At 51.5% G+C, this 17,861-nt stretch overlaps 1 protein-coding gene across 2 annotated transcripts in view; it reads left to right on the top strand.

The window, feature by feature from the left end:
* IGSF21 (immunoglobin superfamily member 21) overlaps positions 1 to 17,861 on the top strand; it is a 270,820-nt gene that overhangs the window by 182,510 nt on the left and 70,449 nt on the right. The window lies entirely within an intron of this gene.

The following is a 17,861-nucleotide window of genomic DNA, read 5'->3' on the forward strand; positions in this document are numbered from 1 at the left end:
CCTCCTTCCCACAAACTCCCCACAAGATCCTAGTCCTGTTTTATTCCTTTGACACTTAACACACGCTGGTCCCTCTTCTCAAAGGGCCTTTCTCCCTTTGGTCATCTGGTAAACTCCTCATCAGCCTTCAGAACCCCACTCAAGCAATTCCACCCATGGGATCCCTCACCTCAGCTGAACCGATCCCCCAAAGCTGGTTGGCTGCAACTGCCCCAGTCCCCACCCCTCCTCAGAGGGAATCTCACTGCATTCAGGAAGAGTGCACAGCTTCGCACATACACACTCTTCCACGCCACACCGCCAAATGCTTTGCCAGGTGCCCAGCCTGAAAGTAGTGGTCTGCTCCAAAGCTGGAGGGGGACAGTGCTGCATTGGGCACCCTGAGGGGGACTGCAGCCAGCAAGCCCACATGACGTGCACTGTGGCACCATGCTATGTGGATGTCCCAGCTGGTGCCTGGTGCTGTGCTGTGTTTAGACTCTGAGCCTGGAGGAAGGGGAGGCCCTACTCTCCAGCATGGGCTGTGGGTCTCTCTGTGACCGTGAGCTCCAGGAGGACAAGGGACATGCTCCTCCTTCACTTTGCATCCCCAACTCTCAGCCCAGGGCCTGGCACACAGTGGGTGCATAATGAAATTTGCAAAATGAGTGGACAGCTCAGGCTACGCTCCTCGGCCCTTCAGGCCTATTTTCTATTGGGTAAAATTAGAAAATGGGACGAGAAGATTGTAAAGGGTGAGTCCAGCCCTGCACCGAGAACCTGGCCCAGGCATCCTCCTCTGCCTGCTTTTGTGAAAATGGGAAGGTGAGTGTGCTCCCCAGGCAGCCTGGCTGGTCCTCCTCCTCTCCGAGCTCTGTGCCAGGACCATGCTGACAATGTGGACGTGAAGGTGTGTGAAGAGGTGTGTGAACAGTCACACAAACTCCTTCAACCATCTAGTTGTGACTTCTCCTGAACCTGCTTCCAAAAAGAAATTATGGTTCCTTAAAATATTAAAGCACACCTAAAACAAGCCAGTTACGATCAAGATGAAAAAGGAGATAAAAACTCATTTTGGAGAAAATAGCTATTCTGGAAACCACAGATGGTTTTGTAGTAAGTGAACTCCCAAATAATCTCCACGATTCCCAGAAACCTAATGCCACCCAGCCCACCCCTGCCGGTCACCGTGTCTCTGAGAATTCCTTCCTCACCAAGCCACCTACTGCCACCAGCATGGCCTCTAGGACTCCTTGGTTCTGATTTCTAGCTAAGAAAGAAATCCAGGGACCGTCTAGAATATTCTTGAGCCCCACCCTCTCCTGCTCCCTGGAGCCTCAAGGGCAAGCCCTGCTACCAGAAGACCCAGATGCAAATCCCAGCTCAGTCTCTGCCTACTGAATGACCGGGGACGAGAGCCTTAACCTCTCTCTCTCTGCTTCCGGTTCTTTGCCTGTGAAGCAGGCTTGACATGACTGGCTTTGTACAATTGCTGTGGAATTTCAGTGAAATTTACGTCCAACAGCCTGAGTTCAAATCCTGCCTCTTCCACCTCCTGGCATTAGTTAAATCTGGGGCTGGTAACCCCACAATTGAGTTTCCTGACCTCCAAAGGAACATGACAGCACTAAGAGGCTAGCTGCAGCTTGTGAGGAGCTAACGGGTGCATTCAGGTGAAGTGCTGGTGTCCGGTCTCTAAGTGGTACATGTTTCCTGCCATTGCCTAGAACAAGCTCTCCTTCTCCCATCATAAAACAAACAAACAAATAAAAAAACTCACCTTTTTACAAATCTCTTAAAGCCTCCTTTTATGCACCCTTTCTGTTTTGATCTGCACAAACAACCCCATGAATGCAGACAGGTGTTACTATTATTAATCATTTTCTCTAGCCCTGTTCTTACTACGGAAGAGGTAGAAGTTCAGCCAGGCCCAACAGTCTCCCTCTGGAATGACATGAACTTGCCCAGATCCCTTGTTTTTCAGTTGTGGAAGCTGAGGCCCAGAGAGGGAATGAGACTTGCCTGAGGTCACACAGTGGCACTGACTTAAGCCTGATCTTAGGAGCCAGTGCTCTTTCCTTTCCTACATGGGAACCAGTCTCCCCCACCTTCTCCCTGAACCTTGGTGACAGGGGTGATCTCCCAAGCAGACAGCACCCCAGGGAGCTGAGCCGTCCTGTTTGTTGATTACCAAGGGCGAGGGAAGGAAGGAGCAGACCCTCTGGAGCCTAAGAGGATCACGGAGGATTGTTGGGCCCTCCCAGCCAGCCATGCTGGGGGCCACTGCCTTTCTAGGCTGCAGAGCCCGTCAGGGCTGGGGGCGGGTGCGGGACTCCGCATTTACATATAAATGAAGATATTTACAAATTAATGCATCTCAACAAGAGAGAGTCCCAGCTCCGCAGCTGTCTGAGCCGGTTCCTCTTCTGCTGGGGAAAGTGGGGAGAGAATGAGGCTGAGAAGATTACCAAGAATTGGCTGAGAGCAATTTCCCGGGTAGCCTAGAGGAGCCCCAGGGGCTCCTGGTGCTTTTTGTCCCACTGAGGGGACCCTGGAGGGATGGAAGTCGGGTGGATCATCAGGACTTCTGCCCCCAGGGGTGCAGGTGTGTATCCCCAGTTGTATGACCTTGGACAGATCATTGCCTCTCTGAGCATCCCAGAGGCCCATCTATCAAATGCCTTTCTAGGTCTTAGTCCCAGAGCCCAGAACTCCCAGGTTGGAATTGACAAGAATGTATTCCCTCCAAGGCTATTTAGTTGAGCACCTACTAGGACCCTGGCTTGGTGGAAGGTGCCCAGGGATACAGGGGGGAATGAGAAAAGCACGGCTTTGCAATCTAGTGGGGGAGACACGGCAAAATGTAGATGAATACATCATTCCACATTCTGCAAAGAAGTGATTCTAAACTGTGGGCATGCAATGAAGGGGCAGGTGGGGTGCAGTGCCGAGAAGGAATGAGATGCTGGGTGCCATTTAGATGGGGGTCAGGCAGGGCCTCCGAGGAAGGTGGCACTTGGGTGGAGACCTGAGGGCAGGAAGGAGCCCTCTGTGAAAGGGAGGAGGCAGATGCGGCCAACGGTTATTCCACCATGCCCACATCCTCTTACCCCTCGTTCTTCCTGGCAGTGCCAGCATCCTTGACGCTTACCCAGGGCTTTCTCAGGTCACTGGAGCCCACTCAGCCTGCACATGAGGCAGGTGAGAAGTGCTGGGGAGTTGACACCACCCGGGAGCAGCCTTGACCAATGACTGTTTATTGGATGCATACCCAGCCTCCTCATCCCTCTAGGGGGATGGTTCAGATGCATGCTCAGGACAAAGTACCTGCTCCTTCTTCACCTCGCATACCCAGCTCTCAGCCCAGGGCCTGGCACACAGCGGGTGCATAACGAAATGTGCAATATGAGTGGGCAGTTCTGGGTATGCTCCTTGGCCCCTTGGGGGTGTTTCCTAATGGGTAAAATCAGAAAATGGGATAAGAAGGAGGGACATTGGCCGGGCGCGGTGGCTCAAGCCTGTAATCCCAGCACTTTGGGAGACCGAGGCGGGTGGATCATGAGGTCAGGAGATCGAGACTATCCTGGCTAACATGGTGAAACCCCGTCTCTACTAAAAATACAAAAAACTAGCCGGGCGTGGTGGCGGGCGCCTGTAGTCTCAGCTACTTGGGAGGCTGAGGCAGGAGAATGGCGTGAACCCGGGAGGCGGAGCTTGCAGTGAGCCGAGATCATGCCACTGCACTCCAGCCTGGGAGCACAGCGAGACTCTGTCTCAAAAAAAAAAAAAAAAAAAAAAAAAAGAAGGAGGGACATTGAGACACTCTGAGAAGAATGCTGTCTAATCTCTTGGAGTTTCTCAGTGCCCCCTAGAATAATCTTGAGAATGCACCCGTGTTGGCTTCCTTCCCTTCTAGCTCATTCTACCAGCTTCCTGGGACCCCTTCTCACATAAACCCCTTGCTCCCAAATCCTTGTTTCAAGGTCTACTCTTCATTCCACCCTTCTAGGTTCTTGGCGGGGGCCCCTGTAGCAAAAGACAAATTCACAAGACAAAAGGATACAGGTCTAGTTCGTATACGTTTTAGGCGACACGGGAGATTTTATAAGGAAATGAAGACCCACAGAAGTGGTTCGAGCTGAGTGTTTTTTGCTGCGTTGGATGAAGGATGGGGAGTCCTACCTCAGATAGAAGGGTCTGAGCTAAGGGCAGTAAGCTGGGAACACTCAGCAGGGTGGTTTGTTCAGATCCCTCGGAAGTGAAGATGCTTCCTTCCTCCAGGTACAGAGAGGGAACCTCTCACGTGAAGGTCTTGTGACCCGCTTCAGGGAAAGGTCAGAGTCCTTCCTGCGCCTGCCATTTCTCAAATTCCATCTGCTTAAAATATTCAATATACCAAGGTGCCATATTTGAGGTGGCGTGTCCTGAACCCCCTCCCCATGGAATGCGGCCATCAAAGAGGCCAGCTGTGACCTCCTTGGAGGTCCGGGTGAATCATAGCGAGGCTTCAACCACTCTGTCCACACAAACACTGTGTCTTCCATTTCCGGAAGCACCCTGAGGCCCTTGTCCCACTTGATCTGCTCAGGAAGCGATGAGGAGCACCAGACAGATTTCACTGGCCTTAATTCACTGGTGCAGGAAATCTAGACTCGAGGGGCTCAGTGTACTCCTGCCCCTGATCTGTCATTGCAGGTCCCTCCAACACCTTGGCCAACTCTCTTTGCCAACAAGGTCCTACTTGTCCTTTCAAGTTCAGCTTAAATGTTGCTTCCTCTAGGAAGTCAACCCTAACTGCTCAAGCTCACAGCCTGGTGCTGTGTCTTCAGAGTCTGCACCACCCCCGCCCCCCACTAGACTGGAAGCCCCGTGAGGACAGGGACTAGGTCTGATGTTTTCACCACCATCCTCTCCCCAACCCCCAGTACAGCACCCTAACCCTGGGCACGTGGTAGATGATTTGTAAATATCTACCACGGGGTAGTGAATGAGTTCGTGGTGAACATGGTGGTGGAGTGCTTTCATTGCAACACTTGCTGCTGCTGGCAGATGAACGAGCCACCTTAGGAAAGGAACATCCAGTCCCCTATTTCTTCCCCTAACACTCACATCATTCATTCATCACAAAGGAATTGAGTAGTTGCCGTATATTAGGGATGATGATGGAGATAGAGTGGTGAACAAGACGTAATCAGACCTGCTCTCGGAAGGTTTCTGATCTAGTGGGTGAGGAGAGACACACTACAAAAATGCCTTTAAAATAACAAGGAAAAATAGTTACAATGTGTGATGAGTGTGGTGAAGGGAATAAAGTACAAGTGTCCCCCGGGATCTGTGGGGGGATTGGTTCCAGGACATGCCCAAGCAGATAGCACAATCCTAGGATTCTCAAGTCCCACATATAAAATGGCACAGTATTTGCACATCACCTACGCACATCTGCCTAGATCCTTTAAAGCATCTCTAGATTACTTATAATACTTACTATCATGTAAATGCTAGGTAAATCACTGTTATACTATATTTTTATTTGTATTATTTATATCGTTGCCTTATTATTTTTCTCTCTGAATGTTTTTGGTCCACGGTTGGTTGGATCCGCAGATTCTGAACCCATGGATATGGAAGGCCGACTGCAATGTGATAGAGAGCAGTGACAATAATGGGGTGAGGGCATTGCACAGCTTCTCATAGGAGATACCCGGAATGTATCTCCAGGAATCTGGAGACATCCGAGCAGCGATATGTAGTATAAGAAGCCAGCCAGGCAAGGTTGGGGCTTGGGAGGGCACTCCAGGTAGATGACATGGCAAGTGCAAAGGTCCTGGGGTGAGAAAGAGCTTGGTGTGATCTGGAAGCTGCCAGAGGGCCATTGCTGCCAGAGCACAGGGAACGGGGAGGTCAGCTCACGTTCATTCTCCACGCACTGGAAGCCACTGAAGGTTGTGGCATGCTGTGATATGTGGTTTGTCAAGCTCACCTTAGTTCCTGGGTAGAGAGGCTTGGTTGGAGGTGCCAGGGAAGGAAGACAAAGCTGTCCACAGAGGAGCCTGGAATCTGACCTCCAGGTATAAAATATTCAATATACCAAGGCGCCATATTTGAGGTAGTGTGTCCTGAACCTCCTCCCCATGGAATATGGCCATCCCAGAGTGAAGCTGTGACCTCCGTGGAGGTCCGGGTGAATCACAACGAGGCTTCAACCACTCCGCCCACACACATGCCGTGTCTTCCATTTCCTGAAGCATCCTGAGGCTTCAGGAACAAGCGTCATCCCCCAAAGCCACAGGCGGTGGGGAACAGCCGGGCGGGGTGGGGGGCGGGGGGCTGGAGGCCATGTAGAGAAAGCCAGTGCTGGGCTGTACCTTTTGATGCATGTTTATCAGGAGGGAGACGCGGGAGAGCTGGAGTAAATGGAACAAAGAGGCTGAGAATGCAGGGCGCTGGAAGAAATGCCACTTGCTTTATTACTCTGAGGTGCATCGGTTCACACACACACTCAACAGTGCACAGTGAGCATTCGCTGGTTTGAGGCACAGAGCTACGGTGCACAAAGGTGGCTAAAATCAGCCCCTGCCTCTTTGGAGCTTAAAGCCTGTTCCCCTCCGTTGACGCCTGTTGGCCTATAAGCTCCTCCAAGGCTCGGCTACATCTTCTTCATCTCAGTAACCCCAGGACCTACTTGGCATTTAGAAAGGAACAATAAATATTTGTGGAATGAAAAGAGAGAAAGGGGAGATAAAACACAGAGATAAATAGCGAACAATTCGAGTAATAAAGTGATAGCTGTCATAGAGAAGATTCAGATATAACCCAATGATGAATCAGAGATGCAGAGACTGGGGAAATCAGGGTGATGCTGGCATTTGAAGTGGTTCTAGAGGCGTCAGTGGGTTTTAGACAAAGAGGAGCTGGGTGCTGATTATCTGGTTGGAGGGTCCCGTGTGTGCAAAGATACGGCAAGAGGAAACGGCCCAAGGAGTGGCAAGACCACTCCACGGGCAGACAACAGTTTCTAAGCAGAAGCCACCTGGAATCCGTTCAAACGAAAAAAAATAAGGGATTGATTTTTAAATAGGCACATTAACTGTCTGGTTCAAAGAGCAGAGGGGTTTGTTTCCCTTTGAAAAGTTAAATGATCCTTCTACAATCTATTCCTGTGGAGACCAAACTCTTTTTTTACAGTTGATACAAAGAAACGTGCCATCCGACCGTCGTCGGTTTCAAAGTCTGAATTCTCCAGCTCCCTTCTCCCTCTGTATATTTTCACGAACCAAACGTCTTTTCTCTCTAAAACATACCTAACAGGTGCTGCTTGCCACATGAAGTGGTCATTCATTTATTGACTCCTTTGACCACTCAGCAAACACATGTTGCCTACGTACTGCATGCTGGGCTTGTGCCAGGCACTGAGCAACAACAAACACAGGCCCTGCCCTTATGAAACTAACTCTCCAAGAATATCCTCAATTCCTGACCTGCTGGAAACCCATTCCTCTCACTCCCACCCAGAATTCATCCAGGAGTGTGAATGAGAAAGAGTGGCCTGCTGGAAACCCATTCCTCTCTCTCCCACCCAGAGTTCATCCAGGAGTGTGAATGAGAGAGACTGGCATTGTTTATTTTATTGTTCTTAACAGATTATGCCTCTTAGTATTAGACTTGAAAGCCCCTGGTTTTCAACCCCAAGTGGGAACCTGGTCCCCATCTCCAAACCAGGGATGATTTTAGAAGACAGGGTTGCGGGTCTCCTCCCAGCCACTAGGGGTGTGCTCAGCAGCCTTCAGCAGCCTGAAATTACGCATCAGCTGGCCAGTGGCTCATGCCTGTAATCTCAGCACTTTGGGAGGCTGAGATGGGAGGATCACTTGAGCTCAGGAGTTCAAAACCAGACTGGGCAACATAGTGAGACTTCTTCTCCAAAATAATCAATATATATAAAATTACATGTCAGCGGAGCAACAAGTCACCCACTGGTGGTGTCTACACCACAGGCCAGCTCACTGACCACCTGCATCAGGATCACCTTGGAAGCTGCTTTAAAATACCAATTCCTGGGCTCCACCAAGATAGAATTTGATTCAAGCCCAGAGCAAGACCTGGGGAATCTGGAATTCATTTGCTAAAAAGTCTTCCAGGTTAAGATATGGGCAGTGCGATTTGGAAAGCTCGCTTCACACAATCCCATCCTCCTGCTCCGATGTGCACACTGGGGTCAAAGAATTCAATGGCAGGCACCAAGGCATAGATAATTCTAATTGTTGGTGGCCCCCATCCACCAACAGGTGGTTATTCTAACGCCCCTACAGCCAGACCACTTTTAATTGAAGATGATGAAATAGCCAGGCCAGTCAGTGACCTCAGAGTCTATTCCCTGAGGCCTGAGTGACCTCACAGGCACCAGCCAACCCCGGAACTGGGGCTGCCCCCATGCCTGGGCTGCCAGTCATTAGTGGAGCAATAACAGCTGGCATGTGCGGTGCGCTCATTGGCCAGGCCCTGGGCTAAACTCCTCAGGAAGTGAGGCCTCGCTTGCAGGCCAAAGGGAAGGCCAGGAGCAAGATGCTCTTTCTATAGCTCCCGGGCCATGGCACTCTCCCCAGAGATACAGCGTGCCCATGCTTTCCAGCTAGAAGTTCCACTGGACCCAATCCCAGGCCTCCCACCTCCAGAGCTCTAATTAGGAAAGGCACCCCCCCCTTTGTCAGGTCCCAGAGCAACTCTCTGCCCAGACTGCAGGAATCTGCTCCCAGCCTTCCTCCCTGGTTCTCATCTCTCTGACTGGGACCCTCCCTGCTTCATCTCTGGGTCCTCCGTGCTCAGCCCAGCTCCTGGGATAGATGCCCAGGGCCTCCGTAAAGATCTGTCGAATCAATGGGCTGATGGGTTGTATTCCAATGTGGAATTATCATTTCAAACAAACAGTCAGCAAAACTCTTTCCCAACCCGTCATCTGGTTCGATCTGTGGAGCGCAGATCTCAGACTCATTGAATTCTGTTATTCAGATGCTGACATGGAAGAACAGAGAGGTATGGTCACTTGTCCAGGGTCACACAGCTTGTGCAGGGGGAAGCCTGGGTAACGCCCAAGCTGTGGCATTCCATGGACCACTGGAGCCAGGTCCACTCATTAGGCCCCTGGGCCATGGAGCATGGAGAGCAGGTCATCCAACAAACAGTATTTTTTTTTTTTTTTTTTTGTCAGAGTCTTGCTCTGTCGCCCAGGCTGGAGTGCACTGGCGTGATCTTGGCTCACTGCAACCTTTGCCTCCCAGGTTTAAGAGATTCTCCTGCCTCAGCCTCCCAAGTAGCTGGGATTATAGGCACCCACCACCACCCCTGGCTAATTTTTTGTATTTTTAGCAGAGATGGGGTTTCACCATGTTGGTCAAGCTGATCTTGAACTCCTGACCTCAAGTGATGCACCTGCCTTGGCCTCCAAAGCGCTGGGATTACAGGCATGAGCCACTGTGCCCAGCCCCAACAAACAGTAATTGATGCCCACCCCGTGCCAGGTCACTTAGTAAGGGAGACTGGCACATGACCTTATCTCTCCACCCCTACACACATGTATGTGTACAGAGGATCTACCCGGGATGCTTGGACTCTCCAAGTGGGAAGTTGCCAGCATCAGTCATCACCTTAAAAAGAGCCACAGCCTGGCAGTCCCAGGACCCTGGATGCCACAGCCAGGGAGAGCAAGTGATGCCCACTCTTGGCTCTGGGAGAGGGACCTGGGAAATCAGTGCCCTGCATCTTCTCTGCTGTCTTGGCTGGTAGCATCAATTCCATTGACTAGTGGAGAAATCTGTTTAACCTAATGTGCTTCGGATGCTCTGCCTCAGTCCCCATTAAGCTGGGCACACTCCCCTGCTCCCCATCTTCCCCTGCCCCTGCCACCTTCTCCCTGCCTCCCCCATCCCGGCATTGACTCCTCAGGTTCCCACTTCTTCTCTCCTTCTCCAGAGGCTGCCTGGCCTTCTCTGCCTTTTCAAAGCCCAGTGGTGCTCCAGGCCCAGCTCCAATGCTCCGCTTGACGCAGCAGCCCTCCCTGACCCTCTCCCCAGCGGCAGAATCGATCCTGCCTGCTGCACCCAGGGAGTGCCCCATACTTTCCACTTTAGCGTTCTCCTGCTGGCTCCCACCTGTCCACTCGCACATCTGCTGTCCCCACGAAGGCCATGAGCAGCCCAGGAAGGGCAGGGCTGGGCTGATTCCTCTCCATGGCTCCTCCCTCCTGCACAGGTGCAAGCTCCACAGAGGACCGGCACCACCTCCCTAACTCTCTCCACCTCCTGTCACTGAAGGTGGACACTCTTCTCCTCTTGTTCCTTGACTTTCAGTCTTTGATTTTCATTTTTAGAGTTATATTCTTCTTTCCTTTCTCTCTCCCCTTTCCAATAGCCCACTTTTCTATTGGGGTGCCCTATTCCTGCCATCCTGTGCACAGAGGCATGCACGGTGCTTTCATTCCCTCTCTTCCCATGCATTCTTGCATCACTTGGCTAGGAGTCCCTCTGTGGTCCCCAAATCTCCCCTGCACACAGACTCCAGATCTTCATGCCCCAGAGGCCCCTGGAGCTTCAAGGAGGCTCCCATTTCCAATTTAGAAGGAGGGTCAGGGGTATTTCTCCTTGGTTGGGTCTTGGGTTAGTGAAGAGATTTGAGGCAGGGAACTGAGATGACCCCTGTTGCATTCACAGCTGCCACTGAGTCCTCTACCCACCTTCCCCCACTCTCTGTTTGACCTCAGACCCACAAGGAGGCCACTGGAACTCCCAGAACACACACGTCTGTCCCCAGCCTAGCTCCCCAGGGAGGGAAGCACTTGCAAAGCTGTCTGCTGCCCTCTGGTGATGCACTAGGGTATTGCAACTTAAGGGTCGGGGGGTTGGGGTGGGGGGGGCTCTTGCCTGGGGTCCCCAGTCACCAAGGATGGGTCTTGTCTCTCAAGGCTAGGGACACCTCCCTTCTTCATCTCTAGGTTCTCAGTGCTGAGCACAGGGTCTCCGGAAAGGCTTGTTAAATTAATGTGCTGACAGGTTATCCAAATATGGAATTATGACTTCAGCAAAACTCTTCCCCATCCATTGTTTGATTAAACCCTAGCAACCATCCTGTGCAGTGCAGATCTCAGATCCTATTTAGGGGGCTCAGATGCAGCCCAGAGAAGAGAAGCAACTTGCCCAAGAGCTGAGAGAGCTCCCCCTCAAGGCAGAATTATCCTCCCCCGGCAGCCTCCCCAGCTGAGGAGGCTGAGTCCTATGCTAATGGAATGGGGTGGGGGCAATGGGGTCACCTGCTCCTACCTCTGGGTAATGGCTTGCCTGGATCAGGGGCCTTCCAGAGACAGCATCTTCACCCAGAGTCAACCGTCAGGAATTGCAGCCCAGTGCCAGGAAGCACCCCGGGCGGAGTGGTGGGGAGTTAGTTCCGATGTCGAATGCACCTTGACATGTTTCAAGCACCTCAAGTAAGGGCTTGCCTTAGTTATTCATTTGTCCTTTTAAAAGTGTTTGTTTGTTAACTGTAGACATCGGGAGACAGAGATGTGCAGGACAGGTAAGTTCTCTGTCCCCATGGAGCTGACATTCCCAGGGCTATGCTAGCAACACAGAGAGAGGTGGGGAGGCGGTGGGGCTCTGCAAGGAAGAGGTCAGATATGGCGGGGGGCTCTTTCTCTACTTCCTGGATGGCGAGCGAGATGACGCAGCCACTCAAAGGCCGGGGAATGAGCATTCTGGCAGAGGGAAAGCAAGGACCTGAGACAGGAGCAAGCTCAATATGTCAACAAAGAACGTAAAAATGTCCAGAGGGTCTGACGGAGTTGGTGAGCCCTGCAAAGAATGCAGATGAGGCCAGGCCTCATGGAGCAGTCTTGTGGAACTTGACTATTAAAATGCAGATTCTCAGTGGGGCTGGGACAGGGCCCCAGAGTCTGCATTTCCAATGTCCTCCTAGATAAGGCTGATGCTGCTGCTCTATGGCCCACTCAGGGGAGCCAGAAACCTCCCAGTGCCCAGGCCAAACCCCTAGCCCTTGAAATCAGAACCTCAGCAAGGGTGAGGGACACAGGCATCCATGTATCAGATCATCCAATCTGCAGGTGAGTTTGAGGACCACTGTCATAGAACATCCTTGGTCATTAGAGAGAATCTGAATTGTATTCTTAGTGATGAAGAGTCACTGAAATTGACCTCGGTTTGAGTTTTATGCTGCTAAATGATGAAGCAGGGAGATCGGGGTGGGGTGTGACGGAGCTGGACAGGCAGAGGTGGAGAGAAGGGATGGGGATGAATTAGGAAGCAGACCTGGCAGCACTTGCTGATGGGCTGGAAGGGGGACACCAGAAAGTGAGAGAGAAGTTAAAGGTGGCCCCTAGGGCCATAGCCATTGCATTTGGGAGGAGAGGGGCTCCTTCCTGAGAAGAGGAGACTGATGAAGACTAGCTCAGGCTGAGGGTGTAGGACAGAACTCACGAGTTCTGTTTGGATCAGGTTAGACATATCTGTTAGACGCCTGAGCACAGACTGCAAGTAGGTTGGTGGAAACACAGGGCGGGGGAGAAGTTGTGACCACAGATACAAATATGGGAGCCACCAACACACAGATGCCACTTAAAGCCACCATCCCCTCCAGATTCGGGACAGATCTGCTGGCAGTCTTCAGACATCACCCAGGCCAACCCTCTCATTCTCCACCTGAGAAACCAAGGCCCAGAGACTGTGGATGACTTCCGTAAGGTCACACAGCAAGCCAGCCGCAGAATCAAAAGTCAACTTCTGACTCCTAAAGGAGAACTGTTTCCATTCCATAGTGCTCAATGCAGCTTTCTCCTGACCTGCAGCCTGCTGGGCAGAATTGCTGATATGGCAAATCATTTCTATGTCTGCAGTCAGGAAACCAGAGCTGTTGGAAATTATCTACACACACACACACACACACATACATTATCCTTTTCCTTCCTAAGTAAAAAATCAGTAACCAGGCTGTCAGCTTTATTACTAATTATGCAAGTGCTTTATTGCTGGTATTTAAAAAAATTGAAGGCTAAAAATGTCCGGGAAAGACCTAATTTAGTAAACAGTTCAGAATAAAGTATTTGTTGCTGTGGTATTTCTTCACATTAGAATTTGCTCCGGGTGCTTCAAACCCTCTTTAATATATTATTGCAGTCTAATAAAATTCCCGGTTCTGGGAGAATCTTTGCCTTGGAAGATAATCGTGTTTCAGGGAGTGATGGTTAGGTGGGATTGAGGGTGATTGGCAAGGTCTGGTGAGCCTGAAGTTCCTGGGAAAGTAAGGCTGAGAGAGGGCAGAAGATGAGTGGTTAAGAGACTTGCCTGAGGTCACTCTTGAGGTCACAGTAAGCACTCAATAAGAGATAGGGAAGGGGATGGATGGATGGATAGATGGATGGATGGATAGATGGATGGATGGATGGATGGATAATGGATGGATGGATGGATGGATGGACAATAGATAGATGCATGGATGGTGGATGGGTGGATGGATGAATGGATAGATGGATGGATGGATGCATGGATGGGAAATGGATGGATGGATGATGGATAGATGGATGATGGATGGATGATGAATGGGTGGGTGGATGGATGGAGGGATGGATGGATGGATGGATGGATTATGGATGGATGCACGCATGCATGGATGATGGATGGATGGATGAGCTTTCAGATGAATCATCAGGTTGTTGCAGACCTAAATCTTAGTCAAGGAAAAGAAGTATTCTAAAACTTGCCATTGATAGAAATGACAGAGATAAAAGTTGGTGGGCCATTGGGCCATTTGTACAAAATAGGTACTATCACCTCTATTTGCAAATAACAGACTTCAACTGAGATAATGAAGCAGCATTGCACAAAGTTGCAGGGCAGGGAAGCCTTCCTCATTTTACAAAAAGGAAGAAGAGGATCGGAGACATTGAATGACTTGCTTGAGGTCACATATTCCAATAGCGATGGAGCTAAGCCAGGGGCCAGCCTTCCTCGTGTCCACCTAACAGCTATCGTTTTCTTTCCAGCTCACAACTTAGGTCCTTTCTCTGTGCATCATGGCTTCTTGCCACCTGGGTTTTTCTACACCCACCCAGCAGCCAGAGTGAGCTTTCTAAAGTGAAATCAGATCATGACACCTGCTGCTTGAAGCCCTCCATGGGCTTCCCACTCACTTGGGATAGAACCCAGTCTCCCATCAGACCTGGGAGACCCTGTATGCTTGGCTCCATCCACCTGGCCAGCCTCATCTCCTACCCTCTCCCTCTCCAGCTTCCTAAACATCAGCTTCCGGACACCTTGGCCTTCTCGCCAAGCTTGTTCTTACCTCAGGACATTTACTCATGCTTCTTCTCTGCCGTGTCCGATAAAATGTCACCTCTGCAGAGATGCTTTCCCTGACTGCCTCACCTCCACCCAGAAGTTTCCACCCCCATGCCCCATCATTCTTAACCCATTGATCCAATTTGTTTGCTTGTTTTTCAAAGCATTGATTGCTACCCAGTAAGATTCATTTATTTATCTGAATATACATTTTCCTTTTTCCCTCTCATATCAAGCACCCTGAGGATGAAAACTTGGTCCCCCTGCCCCTCCTCAGAATGGCACCAGGCAGCCCCTCCCTAGCCAGGGGCCAGTGCAGATTTCTTATACGATAAGCGAATTCCTGGTCAGAGGGCCTGGCTGTTGGGCCATCAGCCGGCATTGGGCAGAGAGGCCTGAGTTATAGTCCTGATCCTGTGACAGAGCAATAGGGTGAGTTGGCCAATCACACAATGTATCTGAGCTTCAGTTTCCTTTTTGTCCAATGCACAAAAGGGAGGGGGTGCTGGATGACGGGAAGCCCCCTCAGCTTCACTTATCAGCCCCTTCCTTGGTGCACGATTGAGGGAAACAGGCAATAGACCAGGCCCCAGGGTGACCGGGCTCCAGGCACAGCCAGGACTGGGGCTGGGAACCTGCAACCTGCCAGGAACCCAATCACCGATTGGTTCTGCATATTGGCATTTGGATTCTCGGGGGAGTGGCCTGCCCTCTCAATGGCATTTCTTTGTGAGCTGTGCTGACACTCCCAGTTATTATTTGGAGAGGTTTGGGGAGGCTCAGTTAATTGATGACATATTTCCTTCCTTGACAGGGCATTTGTTTGGCCACGTCTTGTTTTTTTCCCCCTGCTTGGTTAATGTTCCTGGGCATGTTGAGTATTTTGTGGGGACCGTGGGACTAAGTCCAGTCATAACTCTCCCTCCTCCTCCCCAACCCTGTCAGGGGCTTTCGAACACTTTAATTTAACTTCCCTGGACCTCTGCTTCCCCTATGAGAGTGATGATATAACAAGAGCCCTGAGATCTGAGGACTAATAATAACAGTGCTCACAGTAATGTTTATCAAGTTCTTAACGTGTGCCCTGCCCTGCTCTAAGCACTTCACTTGCATCGACTCATCTATCCTCACAATGTTACAACAAAGCGGGTCCTGTTATGATCTCTATTTGTAGATGAAAAGATGGAGCTCAGAGAGGTTAAGTGACTTGCCCAAGCTCACACAGCAGGCAAGCAGCTGAGCCGGGACTCAAACCTGCCTTCTGGGTGAAAACTCAGCAACAGGGCACAGGCTGTCCACCACTGCCCTATGAGTGCTCCAGCAGGCTTGGGAAAAGGAGATGCACAATCCCCATCACCCTTGGCCACGTGCAGGCAGACAGGCAGCTGTGGTCAGCCTCTGCCAGGAGCTATCAGTGGTGACGCTGGGCAGGACTCAGAGCTTCAGCTTCTTCATTGGTAAAAGGAATCACAACTCTGACCCCCAAGCTGAAGTGAGGGCTGTAGCGGTTCTCATCTTCAGGGTGCCTAAGCCAGCATCTCACGCACAGTACATGAAGTAAAGGAGGGCTCGACTCCAGGCCCTTGCTCGTGCTGTGCTTCAGAACTTACACATTTATTCTCCTGAATGGAACAAATGTCACATTATAGAATGCAATCGTGATCTTAAGGAGAGAAGGTTGTCGCATCATAGATGACCCTCTCAACGGCCCCTAAAGGAACACCCTGCTCCCTTGGGTGACCTCATGAGCCTCTCTCTTCCACGGTTTGGCGAAGGTTCCCTTCCTCCTACTAGTCTGTGGCTCCTAGAGGGAGAGGCCATGTCCACATCTCCCTCCTCACTGCCAGATGCTCACCCAAGATCCCGCAGAGCTCAGCACAAAGAGGTGAGGAGGGAACAGAAGAATTAACGAGGGATCTGGCCTCTCCCTCTGCTTCTTGGGACATGGCTTCTCTCCCTGGCCAGCCTTCCTAAGTGCAGCCCCTGCCCTATCCACCTTCTGGCCTGGAGACATCACTGGACATCCTGTTCATTTCTTCATTCAGCAAACACATGGTGAGCACCTCTGATGCACCAGAGGCCAAGTGCAGTGGGATGATTGGGTCATAGAAAAAACCAGACACCCTCCACACACACAAGAAGAATTTCTGCTTGCAGAGCACCTGTACAGTTTAAATATTTTACATGGATTCTCTCTTTGAGCCCCACAACATTCCTGGAGGCAGCTCGTGCCCCATGTCCCATTTTCAAAGATTAAAAAACTGATGCCCAGACAGACATGTAAGGAGACAGTTATAGTACAGTGTGCAGAGCCCCGGGATGGGCTGTGGGAGTCAAGGGCATGTGTGTTCCATGCCTGGGCTTTCCCCACTTCCTACCTCCCCCAGGAGACTCAGATATGGAGCAGGAGCCCTGTTTTCTGGCTTGACCTGAGTGCGGTGGGAAGGCAGGGAGATGGCCTTGCTGACCTGTGAGACCTGTGGGCCCGGCAGAGCCTGAGTCCATGCCCAGGACCCATGCAGCCTGCAGAAGAGACCCTGGATTTTAAGGTGGGCATCAGGCTAGATCAGGGCAGCAGGGCTTGGCAAGCCCAGGCCAGGGCACTCACAGGTGCAGCCTGGAGCTGCTGGGAAGTGGGGGCCACTTGGCACCTGGTGGCACCAGGTCCCCATATTTGTATTGCTACCTCCAAGGAGGGACTGCAGCTCTGCTTCAGAGCTCTACCAGCTGGGTGAGAGCCCCTCACTGCATACCCCCACACTCCACCCCCAGCTTCCCCCGAGCAGAGCCACTGAGAAAGAGGAGGAGGTAGCTGCAGGGAGTTTGTCTGTGGGCCTGATGCCCTCGAAGGGCTTCCAAGTGGAAATGTCACTGCCATTGCCCTTAGGGAAATGAAATGAAATATAAAGGCGTAGTTCATCTCTGTAGCCACCCTAGGGGCAATGATGCCACCGTTTGCTAATAATAACACACTCTCGGGTCTAGGGCTTACTGTGTGCCAAGCCAATTGCACTTACCTGTGAGAACTCAGCCACGGAGGGGATGGCACTGTCAGCCCCATTTCACAGATGGGAAACCTGAGGCACCAAAAGGTTCAATGCCTTCCCCCAGGTTAGGCACCTGGCAAGGGTCCGAGCCAGGATTTGAACCCAGGCAGCCAGGTTAGGGTACCAAGCCTTCCCCAGTAGACCACACCCCCTCCTTTCCCCGTTGGCCTGTCAGTTCATTTCAGAGGATCCCCACATTTGCCCCTTTCACAGTGTGGGACCTCGGGCAGATCAGTTGGCCTCTCTGAGCCCCTGCACCGCACTTTCCATGACAGGGAGCTCAGTCCTCTGCAGCCTGGGTGACCCTTCTCTCCACCGCCTCTAGCCGCTGCTGAGGGCCGGCCTCCTTTTGCCTCTGCCCTCTGCCCTCTGCCAGTGCGGGAGGCAGCAGTCAGCAGGGAGGAGCTGCGGTCTGATGGAGGAAATACCAGGGTGCCCTGGGAGGGCTGGAGCTGCTGGAAACGGAGCAGGACCGGCAGAGTGAACTGATTAAGAGAGG

The sequence above is a fragment of the Papio anubis genome, chromosome 1, assembly GCF_008728515.1.
Source record: "Papio anubis isolate 15944 chromosome 1, Panubis1.0, whole genome shotgun sequence".
NCBI classification, from domain to species: domain Eukaryota; kingdom Metazoa; phylum Chordata; class Mammalia; order Primates; family Cercopithecidae; genus Papio; species Papio anubis.